The 19,166-nt window shown below is 44.3% G+C and overlaps 1 protein-coding gene across 1 annotated transcript in view; it reads left to right on the top strand.

Moving 5' to 3' along the window:
- Positions 1-19,166, top strand: part of TMEM164 (transmembrane protein 164) — an 86,645-nt gene that overhangs the window by 9,043 nt on the left and 58,436 nt on the right. The window lies entirely within an intron of this gene.

Raw genomic sequence — 19,166 nt, 5'->3', positions numbered from 1 at the left:
AGGCACTGTATTCATGTGTCACGGTCCGAGTACTGTAATTGTAGACTGACGCCGGGGTCTTGGGACAAATGACAGGATGTCTGTCCAGCTTTAGATGGGTCATACATAGTGATAAATGATTGGAACACCGCGTCAGGGAGAAGGTTTATAGCTGAAGTAAGGAGCATTCTGCCTTCCAGATTAAAAACTTAATTTTCAGTCAATAAGTAGCAATAAAATCCATCATGGAATGTTGACTCCGGCACCGCATTTCCAGTGCATTGTGCGTCCCTAGCCGTGGCCTGTAGCTTCATTGGATGACCTGGTTACAGTTGGGCAAAAATTAGCAATACAGAAAAACATAATGTTCCCCAGAGATTTTATAATCTCTTGGGGATTTAATTAAATTAAAACATTAATACAAAAGTCCCCACCACACAAAAAATCTGATTTTTCTTTTTTCATGTTTATAAAATACACTTTTATTATATAGGTTTCCTGACCTGCCTTGTTCTGTGTATTTTCTTGGTGAACGTCGAAGAAGGATATACCTTTGTTTATATGGTTCGATCGTTGGCCAGAACCCTGTGATTAGCTCTGAATCCCCACTGGGATCGCTTTCGCTGTGTGTACTGGTAGGAGCTGTTTGCATGTAATATGGTGTTTCCTGCAGTGGATGCATATACATGGTAGGGTCACGTACTGAGATTTTCTGAGACTGATCCCTACATCCACTGAGTATGTCTTATGTGGGAAAACGGTGGATCGGTTATTTTATTTTTTTTCTTCTATGTGGATCAGTTCTGGTCTATGGACGATCTTCTCAAGCGCTATGCTTGGCCCTCTTTTCATATGAACAGAATCGTTGGCCCGCTCATGGAGACATCTGAGGACATTTCCTTTCCTGCTCCTCCATTGAATATCCCAGCGCGATTAGTAAACTTGTTTTGGGAGAACGATATGTCGAACAGGTTCCAGCAGGCGTGGTCTGTCAGCGTTCCCAGCTTGTAGTGTTCATGTAAAAGCTTTAATGACTGATTACATAACTCCTTTTCTAGCAAAACATTGCTGGTATTGGGACAGTCATTGTCTATAGGCCTGAACCTGCAGAGGTGTCTCCAGGATGGCGAGAGCTTTCCTAATAAATACATTTATGGCCTTATCCACAGAATAAGTGGTAAATGTAGAATTGTTGCGGTCCCCACCCGGTGGGTTCAGATGTTTGGCTGTTCATGTGATCCATACAATATACTGGCTGTTAGCAGGAGGTTTGCAGGGCTCCGGGCATAGAGCCATGGACTACAGATGGGCCAGGAACCTGCATATCTTTCTGCTCATCGCCACTTCTTACAGCTTGATAATGGAATCCATGAGGTAAAAACATTTTATGGGAGAAAACCACCTAAAATGAATACAAGGGTGTGTATGCGGGCACGGTGAGTTCACGTTCACGTGTTTAGGGTTCTGCAGGGGTTGGACACAGTCAAATATGACTCCTTTATCCTAATGATATATCGTTACTGCACATACATGGCTAATCTTATACCAATCCATGATTTCTAGGGGATGTGAGCTACATGCACTATGGACAGGGCTTGTGGTGATATTCACGACTCCGTGGACATCAATTTATCTACATATGCTTAAGGGATATGATGTGGACAGCCTGGTCTTACTTGCCAGAGACTTAAGTCATCAATAAGCTTAATTTTGAGAAAAATGACAGTATGATATTCTTTAGTAAACCTTTTGGAGACTGTTTTATCCACAAGGTGCTAATGGCGGTTTTGGAGACAAAAGTTTCCTTTTAGGCTATGTGCACACGTTGTGGATTAGGCTTAGGAATTTCTGGTGCGGATTCTGACTCTCCTGGCAGAAAATGCACCTGCGGATTTGTCGCGTTTTTAGTGCGTTTTTGCTGCGGTTTTCTTGCGGATTTGCTGCGGGGTTTTTTTTTTTTTGTTTTTTTTTTTTACCCCTGCAGTTTTCTATAATGGAATGGGTACAAAAACGCTGCAGATTCACAAAAAAGTGACATGCTACTACTTTTATGAAATGAAACCTGGCACTCAACTTGTACGTGAAAGCGGTTTTATTTACCAGCAACAAAAAAAGTTTCGGTCGTTAATCTGACCTTCATCAGTTACGTATAGATAGTGTTGTCTATAGTGAGTGAGCGAAGGGCTATGTTTTCCCTGTTATGAGAAGAGACCGGGTATGTGACCGATAACCGCTGGCTTGTGATGTGACGTGACGCGGTGTCCACCGCTGCTACTACTTTTAAACCGCAGCGGATTTTCCGCAAAGTGTGCACAGCATTTTTTTTTTCTCATTGATTTACATTGTACTGTAAATCAATTGCAGATCTTCAGCGTTTCTGCACTGCAAAAAACGCTGGGGATCCGCAGAGAATCCGCAACGTGTGCACATACCCTAAATCTATAGAATATAATAAGACTTTTGGATTAACAAAGGAGGCTGTGGAAGAAGAAATCATGCAAAGATGAGGAATACCTTATAAATATATATTTTTAGTATTTATTAAATGACACAATCCAAAACAAAGACATTAAATACACTTAAAAAGCACAAAATGGCCATAACCTATAGCAGAGCACAGCACTGTGGTGTTGACTTCTAATCCACCATCTGTAAAGGTACCGTCACACATAGCGACGCTGCAGCGATACCGACAACGATCCGGATCGCTGCAGCGTCGCTGTTTGGTCGCTGGAGAGCTGTCACACAGACCGCTCTCCAGCGACCAACGATCCCGAGGTCCCCGGTAACCAGGGTAAACATCGGGTAACTAAGCGCAGGGCCGCGCTTAGTAACCCGATGTTTACCCTGGTTACCATCCTAAAAAGTAAAAAAACAAACGCTACATATTTACCTACAGCCGTCTGTCCTCGGCGCTCTGCTTCTCTGGTCTGGCTGTGAGCGCCGGACAGCCAGAAAGCAGAGCGGTGACGTCACCGCTCTGCATTCCGGCTGACCGACGCTCACAGCCAGAGCAGGAGGAGAGCAGAGCACAGCGCTGGAGGACAGACGGCTGTAGGTAAGTATGTAGTGTTTGTTTTTTTACTTTTAGGATGGTAACCAGGGTAAACATCGGGTTACTAAGCGCGGCCCTGCGCTTAGTTACCCGATGTTTACCCTGGTTACCAGCGAAGACATCGCTGAATCGGTGTCACACACGCCGATTCAGCGATGTCTACAGGGAGTCCAGCGACGAAATAAAGTTCTGGACTTTCTTCCCCGACCAGCGATCTCCCAGCAGGGGCCTGATCGCTGCTGCCTGTCACACTGGACGATATCGCTAGCGAGGACGCTGCAACGTCACGGATCGCTAGCGATATCGTCTAGTGTGACTGTACCTTAAGATTGTACTTAAGGATCCATGAAAGATTAAGCCATGGTATTGTGAATGTGAAATTTTGCCAATAAGTCTAGAGTCTGTATTAAGATATTTTTGTGTTTTTTTTTTTTTTTTTTTTTTTTCCATGTCTTTGTTTTGGATGGTGTCATTTAATAAATGTTAGTCAGCTGATCATTGTCTTTTCATTTGTTCTTCGTCCTTGCTTTTTCTATGTGATAAGTAGTAGATCCCGACCTTTCTGGTGGTGCCCTCTACTTTAACTTGTTAGATCAATGAGGCTGCGTAATCCTCCTTTCTTCATGAAAGCACCCTCTTCTCCCATCTTTCTGGTCTCCAAGACGGGGGCGGTTATGGGGGCTGCGCTCCTGAAGATTGACAGTTTGGGCCAGCAGCATGGCTGAGCTCTCCGATGCAGCAAGTAGACAGTTTTGCCTCTGCTGTATCGCTCACGCTCCTCCGATACTGCAATCTTGCCAGCTTAAGTGTTTATTGTAAGCTGAACAGGAGAGAACTTGTAAGCGCTGCACTCCTTGCCTAAGACACTGGCCACTGATGATGGCCTGCAGTGCTGCTGACAAACTAGTTAATGAGGAGTAAACTATAGCAGTAATAATTCCTCCGTTGAGTATTTTTAATAAGTAAAATGATTTATGGCGATGAGACATTTCCTTTGAGATGGTGAAATGTGGTATTTGCTCATAAATCTACATACGGTATTTCCGCCTTGTCTGGTTCCTGCTCGTTATTCATGTTGTGTGCTCTCCCTATTTACCTGTGACGGGCTGACACTGTACACAAACGCCTGTGGTTTGGCTGATCTACACATATGTATGTATCCTGCGTGATGGCTTGGCGAGTTCTCCGCCTGAATGTTTCTGAATGATACAACTTATTACCATTCTCTCCTTTGGCTATCCTTTTATTAGAGGCTTCTATTGTTACAGTCTGCAGTGCTGTTTTTGTGTCTCGTGTGAAGATGTGGTGCGTGTTCTCCATCACTTGTCCATACAATTCCTCATCACCACAGCCATCTGGATAAGCAGGGACCAAGTGTAGGTGTCCACTATTATAGTGATTTATTAGGATCCCAGCAGTTGGACATTCACTCATTCCCTCCAAATCATGCTATTAGGGTGACAGAAGGGTGGCGGTATGCGGGTCTGCACTGGCAATTGCTGTAGTGCAAAGTTTAAGGTAGGGTCTTCGACTCTTCCATGGCCCCTAATAAAATTTTGTGACAGCGGTGCTTGCACAGGAGTATAGCAAGGGGAGTATCCCAGTATAATAAAATATAACCTTTAATCAAAATTCTAAAATGGACATGCATAACACACAAAAAACACATAAAGTGCTCGTGCCAACCAGTGCTCTAATTTAAAACTCTGATCTCCCCAATATAAGCAGACGTATAACCAGAGACAGAGTTCCTTGCGACATGTATGGCAGGAACAGCGGAGGTCCAGATAAGTGTGGGGTAGAGGGTGCGGGGTTCTTTCCCTAAACCCCTGTCGTGCCCCTACGAAGCTCCTGTCCTAACAAGGACAGGCCCCAAGTAAGCCCTGCTATGGGCCCCCCCAACACAAGAATAGGGTCATATATCTCCCTACGTGTTTCCTCCCCAATTATGGGGATTCATCAGGGGCGTTCAGGATAGCCAGTAGGCCAGAGAAATAAATTCAAAATATTAAGTGTCCGTCAGAAATAAAGACACCAGCAGTGGCTGGATGATCATTAGCGAGTGTAACTGTGTGTCACTGCCTTAGTATGGGTCCTGGGTATCCCACAGTACAAGTCCCCTTAAATAAATTCCTGGAGGCGTAGTCCGCCCCTGGAGTGTGACATCTAGAATAACAAGCCTCCATTGTAAATACCCACATCCAATCGGGACTTCAGAAATAATGCCATGCCCCTGTCTGCAGGGGTAGTCCGCCCCAATACCGGTACCTTAGCCAATCCTAACCAGGCCGCATGGCATTCACTCACACTGCGCTCCACTGCGTGGAACGCAGACCAACCGGAAGTGTCCGCGCCATCTTGGATATGTCACTTCCAGTATACGGAGAGACGCTCCAGGGACCTTATGAGATGGCATTCCAAAAATGGAGCGCACCATGGCCGGAATTACCTGTGCCATGCCAAAATCGTCACTTATGGTTCTATTGCACTGCAAAAAACAGGGCAGTAGCCCTCTGACATACGGAAAAGCGCCAAAGGTAATGGCATTTAAATACCCACCGAGCATAGCTGATTATGAAGGGAGACTGTAAATATACCCAGACCCAAAGCAGGACAGATTTCCCATACATATGAACAATATCCCACATATGAACTATATGAAGAATGGTATTGCACCGAGGGGCCTAAGCATTTCTTTACTCCCAGCTCTATGTTGTAGAATGCCCCAATTTATGAGTCTGTGGAAAAAGGAAACAACCTGCAGCTCCCTGAGGTTAATGCAAATTTTGATCAATGAAGAAAAGGTTAATCTGGATAGACTCAATGCTAAGCTCAAAGAGCAAATAGAGATTACAATAAAATTCAAAACTGAAAGCGACTTCTCTTAGTCAGCTGCAGAATTCCATTAAAAAATGTCAATATAATTTAAAAGAGAAACATAAACAATACTTCAGTGACCTGCAGGACTTCAAAGACAATAAAATATATCAGTTGGTTGTAGATCGCCAAGACAGAGGGGAGAGAGATAGAGAACTCTTCTCTACTGAGACTGACCTGTCAGATACAGAGACCAGGTTGGTCAACTCGAGGGGTCGACAGAGGGAGAGAAGCAGAGGTTATCAGAGGGGAGATGGATGCCAGCCCTCAACTTCTAGACCAGGTTTTTTAGACAGACTGTACCAGTTAAGTACCTAAGGTTACTTTCACACTAGCGTTGTACATCGCAATGCGACGTTGCGACGTACCGACGCATACTGCGAATGCGCCGCACAACGCGGGCAGCGGATGCAGTCTTCAAACGCATCCGCTGCCCAATTCTGAGCTGCGGGGAGGAGGGGTGTTGTGAATTCTGTGGCTGAGTTCACTTCTGTGGTCACAAGTGGTATTGCAGTCTCTGGGCTTCCTCCCTCAGGTGTTTTGGTGAGCTCGTTGGCTGCCTTGCTATTTAGCTCCACCTGAGTCTGTCTTCCTTGCTCCTTGTCAATGTTCCAGTGTTGGATCTGAGCTACTGCATCTTTCCTTGGGCCTGCTGCTCTGCTAGATAAGTGCTTCTAGTTTGTTTTCTGTTTTTTCTGTCCAGCTTGCTATTAACTTTTGCTGGAAGCTCTGAGAAGCAAAGGGGTGCACCGCCGTGCTGTTAGTTCGGCACGGTGGGTCTTTTTGCCCCTTTGCGTGGTTTTCGTTTTAGGGTTTTTTGTAGACTGCATAGTTCTCTTTGCTATCCTCGCTCTGTCTAGAATATCGGGCCTCACTTTGCTGAATCTATTTCATTCCTACGTTTGTCTTTTCATCTTGCTAACAGTCATTATATGTGGGGGGCTGCCTATTCCTTTGGGGTATTTCTCTGAGGTAAGTCAGGCTTGTATTTCTATCTTCAGGCTAGTCAGCTCCTCAGGCAGTGCCGAGTTGCATAGGTAGTGATAGGCGCAATCCACTGCTGCTTATAGTTGTGTGAGGATAGATCAGGTACTGCAGTCTACAGAGATTCCACTTCTCAGAGCTCGTCCTATTGTTTTTGGTTATTGCCAGATCTCTGTATGTGCGCTGATTACTGCACGCTGTGTTGCCTGATTGCCAGCCATAACAGAGGGGGTAGAGTTCCGGGCGCGCATGCGCGGTCGGAAATGGCGGACACGACGCACCAAAAAAAGTTACATGCAACGTTTTTTGGTTTCGACGGTCTGACGCAACACGACGGTTGCGATGTGTGGCAAAGCGTCGCAATGCGTCACTAATGTTAGTCTATGGAGAAAAAACGCATCCTGCAAGAAATTTTGCAGGATGTTTTTTCAACAAAACAACGCATTGCGACGTACGACGCTAGTGTGAAAGTAGCCTTAGGGTACCGTCACACTATAACATTTCGATCGCTACGACAGTACGATTCGTGACGTTCCAGCGATATCGTTACGATATCGCTGTGCCTTGCACGCAGCAGCGATCAGGGATCCTGCTGAGAATCGTACGTCGTAGCAGATCGTTTAGAACTTTCTTTCATCGCTGGATCTCCCGCTGTCATCGCTAGATCGGTGTGTGTGACACCGATCTAGCGATCTAGCGATGCGATCCAGCGATGCGTTCGCTTGTAACCAGGGTAAACATCGGGTAACTAAGCGCAGGACCGCGCTTAGTTACCCGATGTTTACCCTGGTTACAAGCGTTAAACTAAAAAAAAACAAACAGCACATACTTACATTCTGGTGTCCGTCAGGTCCCTTGCAGTCTGCTTCCAGCACTGTGACTGCCGGCCGTAAAGTGAAAGCAGAGCACAGCGGCTGTGCTTTCACTTTCACTTTACGGCCGGCAGTCACTGAGTGCGGGAACCAGACTTCAAGGGACCTGACGGACACCAGAATGTAAGTATGTGCTGTTTGTTTTTTTTTAGTTTAACGCTTGTAACCAGGGTAAACATCGGGTAACTAAGCGCGGTTCTGCGCTTAGTTACCCGATGTTTACCCTGGTTACCCAGGGACCTCGGCATCTTGGTCGCTGGAGAGCTGTCTGAGTGACAGCTCCCCAGCGACCACACAACGATTTACCTACGATCACGGCCAGGTCATATCGCTGGTCGTGATCGTAGGTAAATCGTATAGTGTGACGGTACCCTTAGTCGCAATCCTTTCAACAGGGATTAGATCAACAGGTTATCAATTTGTCTGATAGGCAATTGAACCCTGTGGAGATGTCAGTTCTTTCAAAGGGATTATCTTTTATACCTACTACGGACTTTGTCCTATTTGATATGATTAAAGATCTTAATCTTTTTGTCAGAAAACTGAGTTGGCATAAGTTTTATATACAAAGGGACAAGAAAACTTGTGGTGCAAGGTGTACAGCTGCTCGCGAATCTGGATACTGTTCCAGTAACCAATAGGGGACTTGGTCCATTCACACATCTAAAAAAATCCCAGTACGAAGATGGCACCGGCTGGGGTGGATCTTTCAGCAATAGATCTTTCTGAATCTTGCCACAAAAGACATCAAGCAGTATGTACAGACACAACCCAAGCATAACCTCAATAAAGAAATTATTGCACTCCGGAACTTGGAGATGGATAAATCAATAATCTTTAAACCCTCTGATAAAGGTGTAATGTGGTTATGATGGGTATTAATAAATACAGAGACATGTGCCTACCTCTACTCAATGACCATTCTACTTATGCTCGAGTTACACAAAATCCAATTGCGACATGTCTGGGGGCTCTAGAGGCGGTGCTGATGACATGACAGCTAAATCTGACAATCTGATCAGTCAGGATGAATATTCGTTCTTACTTCCTCGGCACCCGGTAATGGCCACCTTCTATGCCTTGCCCAAGGTCCACAAGGGCACTGAACCCCTGAGGGGGAAGCCCATTGTCTGGGATAGGGAGTATTGGTCAAAATGTGGGTATTTATGTTGATTGTATCCTTGGACGTTTTGTCACCGCACTTCCATCCTATGCTAGGGACACGATGGACCTCCTCCGTAGGCTGGAAGGGATATCCCTTGAACCCGGGTCTTTGCTGGCAAGCGTTGATGTTGAGGCACTCTACTCCTCGATTCCACATTCCTATGGGATTCGGGGGGGTGGAACACTTTCTTGGTACCAGAGCCAGACAGTTTGCATCCCACAATGAGCTGGTGTTAACCCTTCTTGACTTCATGCTTAACAATAACTACTTTTGTTTTGATGGTAAGATCTTCCACCAGCTCAGGGGCACCGCCATGGGGGTCCATGTGCACCAAGTTGCGCCAACTTGTTCCTGGGCTGGTGGGAGGACAGTATTGTCTTTTCTGAGGCCCATGAGGAATTCACGGTCTATATTGATCTGTGGGCAAGATACATAGACTATGTTTTTGTTTTATGGAAGGGCACAAGGGATACTTTCCAAAGGTTTATTGCATCTCTGAACAAAAATATTTGCTTGATTCACCTCTGAAATAGAATAAGCCAGGCTACCATTCCTAGATGTGGTGATTAAGTCAGCTAGAGGGTATTGTCTGGAAACGACTAGTTATAGGAAATCTACATCCACCAACGCACTATTGAGATGGGAGCGCTATTGAGATGGGAGAGCCATCACCCCTATCCCCTGAAAAGGGGCATCCCAAAGGGCCAATATCTCCGACTTAGACGAAATTGCTCTAGTGAATCCGACTTTAAGTTTAAAGCGGATGACCTCAGACAAAGGTTTCTATCTAGGGGCTATCCTGACCGGGTGCTGAGAGAAGCCTTTCACCACGCTAAGGGACAGGTGAGAGGTACATTATTAACACTGCGTGATGGAGAGGTGAGGACACCTAAGAAAACTACGGTAGGTTAATTTGTGATTTTGACAATGGGTCTCCATTTATCAGACAAGTCTCAAAGAGACACTGGGGCATTCTTGGGATGGATGAGGACCTAAGGGATGTCATAGAGGAGGAGCCACCAGTCACCTATAGAAGATGCAAAACCTTGGGTGATCGGCTGGTGCACAGCCATTTCGACCGATTATTTTATATATATATTTTTTTTAATTCCCCCCCCCCCCCCCCCCCCAAAAGGGGAGACATGATTGCCCAGGAGACCGGCGGGATGCTTTAAATGCGGTACCTGTGTGGCTTGTGAGTTTGTTCAGGTTGGGAAAGAATTCTTTAACATTAACACACAGGAAACATTCAGAATTAAGGACTTTATTAATTGTAAAACCAAAGGCGTCATTTATAGAGCTGTATGTGAATGTGGTATTACCTACATTGGAAAGACCATCAGGGAATTCAGAAGGAGGGTTGGGGAGCATTTGGGGGATATTAGGAACTAGAGGGACACTCCTATTGCCAAACATGTCAATGGGCATCATGGGGGAGATGTCAATACTATATGGTTTATGGGTACTGACCAGGTAAAACCGCTGAGGGGAGGTAACCTGGATAAAATGTTACTGCAGAAGGAGGCAAGGTGGATATTTACCTTAGACACCTGCCATCCTCGGACTCAATGAGCAACTGAACTATGGATGCTTCCTGTGGATTATTTTCACCTTGAGGGGCGTACCCGCGCCATCCATGTCCACCCCCTTATATGATCCGGTTTATACTTACTGGAAATTACAATCTCCGGGTTTTGCTAATGGTCCCATGTACTTGCGCCCCACTTCTCTTACCTCTCCCCCTCCCCCTGCCCCCCCTGCTCCTCCTCTCCCTCATGGTTTTTGGAGAAAACGACATCATATGACACCCTATTTGGTTTCTAACTCCCCTCGTCTTTTCTCTATTGCGGAGAAAATTGTATCTGAGTACATCTCATGTGAGCTCTAATATGACAATAACCCTCACCTCCCTTCATCCCCCTCTCCCCCCTTCCCCCTTCTGTTGTGGAAAATGACATCTTGTGACACCTTGATTCATTCTTCTGTGCCTGGGTCCTGTGGGAAGGGGACTGCCGATTTTAAACAAAATCTTTTTATGTCTATTAGGACAATTTGAATGGGATCATTACCCCTCCCCTGTATGATTATCCTCTTACATTCTTTTTGTATAGAAATTGGTGATAATGATATTGGGTATTGGCCAATTCTATCAATATATGTGGATATTCATATGTATTGGACATCTGTCCTGCTTTGGGTCTGGGTATATTTACAGTCTCCATTCATAATCCGCTATGCTCGGTGGGAATTTAAATGCAATTACCTGTGGCGTTTTTGGCGTATGTCAGAGGGCTACTGCCCTGTTTTTTGTGGTGCATTAGAACCATAAGTGACGATTTTGGCATGGCGCAGGTACAGTTGTGGCCAAAAGTATTGACATCCCTGCAATTCTGTCAGATAATACTCAGTTTCTTCCTGAAAATGATTGCAATCACAAATTCTTTTATATCATCTTCATTTAATTTGTCTTAAATGAAAAATCACAAGAGAATGAAGCAAAAAGCAAAACAATGATCATTTCACACACAACTCCAAAAATGGGCCAGACAAAAGTATTGGCACCCTCAGCCTAATACTTGGTTGCACAACCTTTAGCCAAAATAACTGCAACCAACCGCTTCCGGTAACCATCAATGAGTTTCTTACAATGCTCTGCTGGAATTTTAGACCATTCTTCTTTGGCAAACTGCCCCAGGTTCCTGATATTTGAAGGCTGCCTTCTCCAAACTGCCATTTTTAGATCTCTGCACAGGTGTTCTATGGGATTCAGGTCTGGACTCATTGCTGGCTGTTATGGCTGGCAATCAGGCAACACAGCGTGCAGTAATCAGCGCACATACAGAGATCTGGCAATAACCAAAAACAATAGGACGAGCTCTGAGAAGTGGAATCTCTGTAGACTGCAGTACCTGATCTATCCTCACACAACTATAAGCAGCAGTGGATTGCGCCTATCACTACCTATGCAACTCGGCACTGCCTGAGGAGCTGACTAGCCTGAAGATAGAAATACAAGCCTGACTTACCTCAGAGAAATACCCCAAAGGAATAGGCAGCCCCCCACATATAATGACTGTTAGCAAGATGAAAAGACAAACGTAGGAATGAAATAGATTCAGCAAAGTGAGGCCCGATATTCTAGACAGAGCGAGGATAGCAAAGAGAACTATGCAGTCTACAAAAAACCCTAAAACGAAAACCACGCAAAGGGGCAAAAAGACCCACCGTGCCGAACTAACAGCACGGCGGTGCACCCCTTTGCTTCTCAGAGCTTCCAGCAAAAGTTAATAGCAAGCTGGACAGAAAAAACAGAAAACAAACTAGAAGCACTTATCTAGCAGAGCAGCAGGCCCAAGGAAAGATGCAGTAGCTCAGATCCAACACTGGAACATTGACAAGGAGCAAGGAAGACAGACTCAGGTGGAGCTAAATAGCAAGGCAGCCAACGAGCTCACCAAAACACCTGAGGGAGGAAGCCCAGAGACTGCAATACCACTTGTGACCACAGAAGTGAATTCAGCCACAGAATTCACAACAGCTGGCCACCTTAGAAGTCTCCAGTGCTTTCTCTCAAACCATTTTCTAGTGCTTTTCGAGGTGTGTTTTGGGTCATTGTCCTGCTGGAAGACCCATGACCTCTGAGGGAGACCCAGCTTTCTCACACTGGGCCCTACATTATGCTGCAAAATTTGTTTGTAGTCTTCAGACTTCATAAGCCATGCACACGATCAAGCAGTCCAGTGCCAGAAACAAAGCAGCAAAGCAACCCCAAAACATCAGGGAACCTCCGCCATGTTTGACTGTAGGGACCATGTTCTTTTCTTTGAATGCCTTTTTCTCCTGTAAACTGTGATGCCTTTGCCCAAAAAGCTCTACTTCTGTCTCATCTGACCAGAGAACATTCTTCCAAAACGTTTTAGGCTTTTTCAGGTAAGTTTTGGCAAACTCCAGCCTGGCTTTTTTATGTCTCGGGGTAAGAAGTGGGGTCTTCCTGGGTCTTCTACCATACAGTCACTTTTCATTTAGACGCTGACGGATAGTACGGGTTGACACTGTTGTACCCTCGGACTGCACGGCAGCTTGAACTTGTCTGGATGTTAGTTGAGGTTCTTTATCCAACATCCGCACAATCTTGCGTTGAAATCTCTTGTCAATTTTTCTTTTCCGTCCACATCTAGGGAGGTTAGCCACAGTGCCATGGGCTTTAAACTTCTTGATGACATTGCGCACGGTAGACACAGGAACATTCAGGTCTTTGGAGATGGACTTGTAGCCTTGAGATTGCTCATGCTTCCTCACAACTTGGTTTCTCAAGTATTCAGACAGTTCTTTGGTCTTCTTTCTTTTCTCTATGCTCAATGTGGTACACACAAGGACACAGGACAGAGGTTGAGTCAACTTTAATCCATGTCAACTGGCTGCAAGTGTGATTGTTATTGCCAACACCTGTTAGGTGCCACAGGTAAGTTACAGGTGCTGTTAATTACACAAATTAGAGAAGCATTACATGATTTTTCAAACAGTGCCAATACTTTTTTGTCCACCCCCTTTTTAATGTTTGGTGTGGATTAAATCCAGTTTGGCTGTAGGACAATTTTTTGTGTTTTCATTTAAGACAAATTAAATGAAGATAATAACAAAGAATTTGTTTGCAATCATTTTCAGGAAGAAACTGAATATTATCTGACGGAATTGCAGGGGTGTCAATACTTTTGGCCACAACTGTAATTCCGGCTATGGTGCGCTCCATTTTTGGAACGCAATCTCATAAGGTCCCTGGAGCGTGTCTCCGCATACTGGAAGTGACGTATCCAAAATGGCGCGGGCACTTCCGGTTGGCCTGCTTTCCACACAGTGGAGCGCAATGTGAGTGAATGCCGTGTGGCCTGGTTAGGATTGGCTAAGGTACCGGTATTGGGGCGGACTACCCCTGCAGACAGGGGCATGGCATTATTTCTGAAGTTCCGATTGGATGTGGGTATTTACAATGGGGGGCTTGTTCTAGATGTCACACGCCGGGGGCGGACTATGCCTCCAGGAATTTATTTAAGGGGACTTGTACTGTGGGATACCCAGGACCCATACTAAGGCAGTGACACACAGTTACACTCGCTAATGATCATCCAGCCACTGCTGGTGTCTTTATTTCTGACGGACACTTAATATTTTGAATTTATTTCTCTGGCCTACTGGCTATCCTGAACGCCCCTGATGAATCCCCGTAATTGGGGAGGAAACGTGTAGGGAGATATATGACCCTATTCTTGTGTTGGGGGGGCCCATAGCAGGGCTTACTTGGGGCCTGTCCTTGTTAGGACAGGAGCTTCGCAGGGGCACGACAGGGGTTTAGGGAAAGAACCCCGCACCCCCTACCCCACACTGTTATCTGGACCTCCGCTGTTCCTGCCATACATGTTGCGAGGAACCCTGTCTGTGGTTATCCGTCTACTTATATTGGTGAGATCAATCCGATTTTTAGATTAGAGCACTGGTTGCACGAGCACTTTGTTTTTTTTTGTTTATGTATGTCCATTTTAGAATTTTGATTAAAGGTTTTATTTTATTATATTGGGATACTCTGCTTGCTATACTCCTGATATCCTGAGGGTAGTATAACAGTGTTGACAACTGCACACTGTAGCTTATTTACTAGCGGTGCTTGCACAGAATGTTCTATAGGTGGGCTTAAATAAAATGGTGCCGTAATGGCGCTAGCGCAGATTGAGATCTTGGCTAGATAACGAGTCAAGATCTCAATTTGTGCATGCGCAGACAGCGGCGCCATTTTCCCAGCGACTGCCAGAGAATCAGTCTGCGCATCCAGTCCCGTCACTCAGTGCTTCACGGTGGAGCCAGTCGGTTAACTAAACCTTCCCACCTGCTTGTTTTCCATTTAGCTCAACCACCCCCTTATTTGGCTGACAGCTCTGCATCACATCATAGAGCCAGAGAAAGCAGGAGATGGATGGAAACCAAGAGGATGGGATAGTGTACAGGTCCTTCTCAAAAAATTAGCATATAGTGTTAAATTTCATTATTTACCATAATGTAATGATTACAATTAAACTTTCATATATTATAGATTCATTATCCACCAACTGAAATTTGTCAGGTCTTTTATTGTTTTAATACTGATGATTTTGGCATACAACTCCTGATAACCCAAAAAACCTGTCTCAATAAATTAGCATATCAAGAAAAGGTTCTCTAAACGACCTATTACCCTAATCTTCTGAATCAACTAATTAACTCTAAACACATGCAAAAGATACCTGAGGCTTTTATAAACTCCCTGCCTGGTTCATTACTCAAAACCCCCATCATGGGTAAGACTAGCGACCTGACAGATGTCAAGAAGGCCATCATTGACACCCTCAAGCAAGAGGGTAAGACCCAGAAAGAAATTTCTCAACAAATAGGCTGTTCCCAGAGTGCTGTATCAAGGCACCTCAATGGTAAGTCTGTTGGAAGGAAACAATGTGGCAGAAAACGCTGTACAACGAGAAGAGGAGACCGGACCCTGAGGAAGATTGTGGAGAAGGACCGATTCCAGACCTTGGGGAACCTGAGGAAGCAGTGGACTGAGTCTGGTGTGGAAACATCCAGAGCCACCGTGCACAGGCGTGTGCAGGAAATGGGCTACAGGTGCCGCATTCCCCAGGTAAAGCCACTTTTGAACCATAAACAGCGGCAGAGGCGCCTGACCTGGGCTACAGAGAAGCAGCACTGGACTGTTGCTAAGTGGTCCCAAGTACTTTTTTCTGATGAAAGCAAATTTTGCATGTCATTCGGAAATCAAGGTGCCAGAGTCTGGAGGAAGACTGGGGAGAAGGAAATGCCAAAATGCCTGAAGTCCAGTGTCAAGTACCCACAGTCAGTGATGGTGTGGGGTGCCATGTCAGCTGCTGGTGTTGGCCCACTGTGTTTCATCAAGGGCAGGGTCAATGCAGCTAGCTATCAGGAGATTTTGGAGCACTTCATGCTTCCATCGGCTGAAATGCTTTATGGAGATGAAGATATCATTTTTCAGCACGACCTGGCACCTGCTCACAGTGCCAAAACCACTGGTAAATGGTTTACTGACCATGGTATTACTGTGCTCAATTGGCCTGCCAACTCTCCTGACCTGAACCCCATAGAGAATCTGTGGGATATTGTGAAGAGAAAGTTGAGACGCAAGACCCAACACTCTGGATGAGCTTAAGGCCGCTATTGAAGCATCCTGGGCCTCCATAACATCTCAGCAGTGTCACAGGCTGATTGCCTCCATGCCACGCCGCATTGAAGCAGTCATTTCTGCCAAAGGATTCCCGACCAAGTATTGAGTGCATAACTGAACATTATTATTTGATGGTTTCTTTGTTTGTTATTAAAAAACACTTTTATTTGATTGGATGGGTGAAATATGCTAATTTATTGAGACAGGTTTTTTGGGTTATCAGGAGTTGTATGCCAAAATGATCAGTATTAAAACAATAAAAGACCTGACAAATTTCAGTTGGTGGATAATGAATCTATAATATATGAAAGTTTAATTGTAATCATTACATTATGGTAAATAATGAAATTTAACACTATATGCTAATTTTTTGAGAAGGACCTGTATATAAATGATTGACCCACCATGGCGCACCAAGAGCTTGTACTTTGAACAGTAATTTTGTGCTAACAGTCCCTTTTTAGGGAATGTTCATACTAAATTTGCATTAAAAAAAAAAACAACTATCAGCTGCTTTTTACAGTACCATCCCATATATAACCAAGGAAGTCAAACGCCAAATATATAAGAAAATAGATGATTTTTATTTCAAAATAACTAAACGAGACATTTAAAATACATATAAGGGGGGAACACACCACAAAGTAAACTGCAACACATACATATGTACCAAAAATAAGATATAAAAATATAAGCGCCTTTTTGAAAGAACCAATTGTAACAATGTATAATATACTGGCCCAAATGTATACAAGTCTGGGTGGGGACTCAATTCCACGGTGTGCCACCCCGAAGCCAGATGCTCACAACATACATAAATAGCACCCATTGCCTATAGCCTGCCAGTGCGTCCAATAGAATATATGCTATAAATAAGCTATTATAAAGTGCCTACTAAATTATGTTAAAGTAAAGTGCAAGAAGTGCTTCCTACATAGGTGGCCTCATATGTGCATAATGTTATGCTTCCAGTAAGCAAAGACAGGCATAGACAATATATAAGGTGCAAGTAACGGCTAAAGGTGCCAAATGGTACATAACCTGTGTCAGCAGTACGACCCCAACGCGCGTTTCGCGATAGCTTCTTCCAGGGGGATTGTCGTGTAAGGTCTCATATGTCTGGTGCTCTTTATATACCCATATCCTGCTGCTACTGATTGCCGCGGCTGAGTAGCGGCGCTTCCGTTGCTCTGATCCGGATGTGACGTCTCCTCAAACCAGCGTCTCACGCGGCAGGTCCACTCCCCCCCCCCTGACGCGTCAGAGAGAGGGCGGAAAACTACAGCGCTGAGGACGCGTCGCCAAGGAGACCCCAAGAAAACCGGAAGTCTCGGGAAGCGCTCTGCCGCTAAGGTAACAACGCTAGCTACGGAGCTTATGCTGTCTAATACAACACCGCTCCAACGTTCTAACTGAAACGCTGGCATAAGGACTAATGCTACCTGTTATAATGGCACTTCACCGATCTAGGAGGAACGCTAATTAAGAAGATTGTTTACACTGTCCATTAAATATAATAGTGCTTCACCACTCAAATGGTGACACCAGCTAAATAACTTGCGCCATCCATTCTAGTGGATTCGCTAAATACCAAAGTGTTACTTTAAAAGAGACTACCATGATATTAACACATAATACTCCAGTGACACAGATAACTATTTTATGTGCTAAAACCTACTAACCATATAGCGCAACCACTATTGCACATATTTTACACCTAATGTATACATTGATGTACCATAATATAATCCCATATCGGGAAGTGAAATAACAACATATTATTTTTACAATGACCTTATAACTATTAATATATAAAAAAAAAATATATAAAATGTGTATTATAAGTGATTAAGATTAAAGGAAGGAACACGGATCCAAGTCCAACAGATCTTCTTATATCAGCAGAGGCCATAGTATTTAAGATGGAAATCGCAGCAGGATATAGATGACGATAACTGAAAAACTAAAAAAATATAAATTAGAACAAAACTAAAACACAGAACACTATAGACATTAAAAATACTAAAAAAGCACTGAGAAGCATTTAAAGAAATGGAGCAAAGCTGAGGACTTCATTTAGACCATGAGGTTGAACCGAGTTGATTTTGAAGATCCATTTTGCCTCCAATTGGGCCAAATTTTTCCGCCAATTACCTCCCCTCTGGTCAATGTAGACTTTATCAATGCCTATTACTTTCAAAAGTTTTGCATTACTATTATGTCTTCGTTTAAAGTGTCTCGGGACTGGCTTTAATGTTGCATCATCAGCAACATCTTTGGAATTCACTATATCCCTATAGTGTTCCCTGACACGTATTTTTTAAAGGTCTGGAGGTTAGGCCCACATAGATTTTGCCGCAAGGGCACACAGCATAGTACACTACACCAATGCTATTGCATGTAATATTCTGCGTAATGGTGTATGTGTGTTTTCCATCGCTAGATTCAAATGAACAAGCTTGAAGCATATTCGGACATGCTATACAGTCATTGCACGGATAGAAGCCCCATTTGGGGCCTCTTGATCCAAACGTTTTTCCTGGAGTCTGCCCCGTATGGTAGCTATGGACCAAGAGGTCCTTCAAGTTATGGGATCTTCTGTACGTAATCGACGGTTGTTCACTCAAATATTTTGTCAATGTTCTGTCCGTTGTTAACATTGGCCAGTACTTATTCAGTGCTTGTTTTACATTAGGCCATTTATCACTGTACGTAGATATAAACCTCACCTTTGAGTCCACTTGAGATTTGATTCTAGGTTGCAAAAGATCCTCTCTTCTGGTTGAGTTCGCTTTCTTCCATCCTCTCTTTATACAGCGTTTCGAATAACCTCTGTTCACAAATCTGGTGGATAGAGCCTCGGCCTGTGCTTTGAAAGAGTCATTATTAGAACAAATTCTTTTTATCCTTAGAAACTGTCCAGTTGGTATACCGTTAATTAACGGTTTTGGATGTGATGACGACGCATGCAGTAAGGAGTTCACTGCTGTCTCCTTACGATGTACATTAGTTTCA

This window comes from Ranitomeya imitator, chromosome 2 (genome assembly GCF_032444005.1).
Source record: "Ranitomeya imitator isolate aRanImi1 chromosome 2, aRanImi1.pri, whole genome shotgun sequence".
NCBI classification, from domain to species: domain Eukaryota; kingdom Metazoa; phylum Chordata; class Amphibia; order Anura; family Dendrobatidae; genus Ranitomeya; species Ranitomeya imitator.
This window is presented reverse-complemented; position numbering and strand designations above follow the sequence as displayed.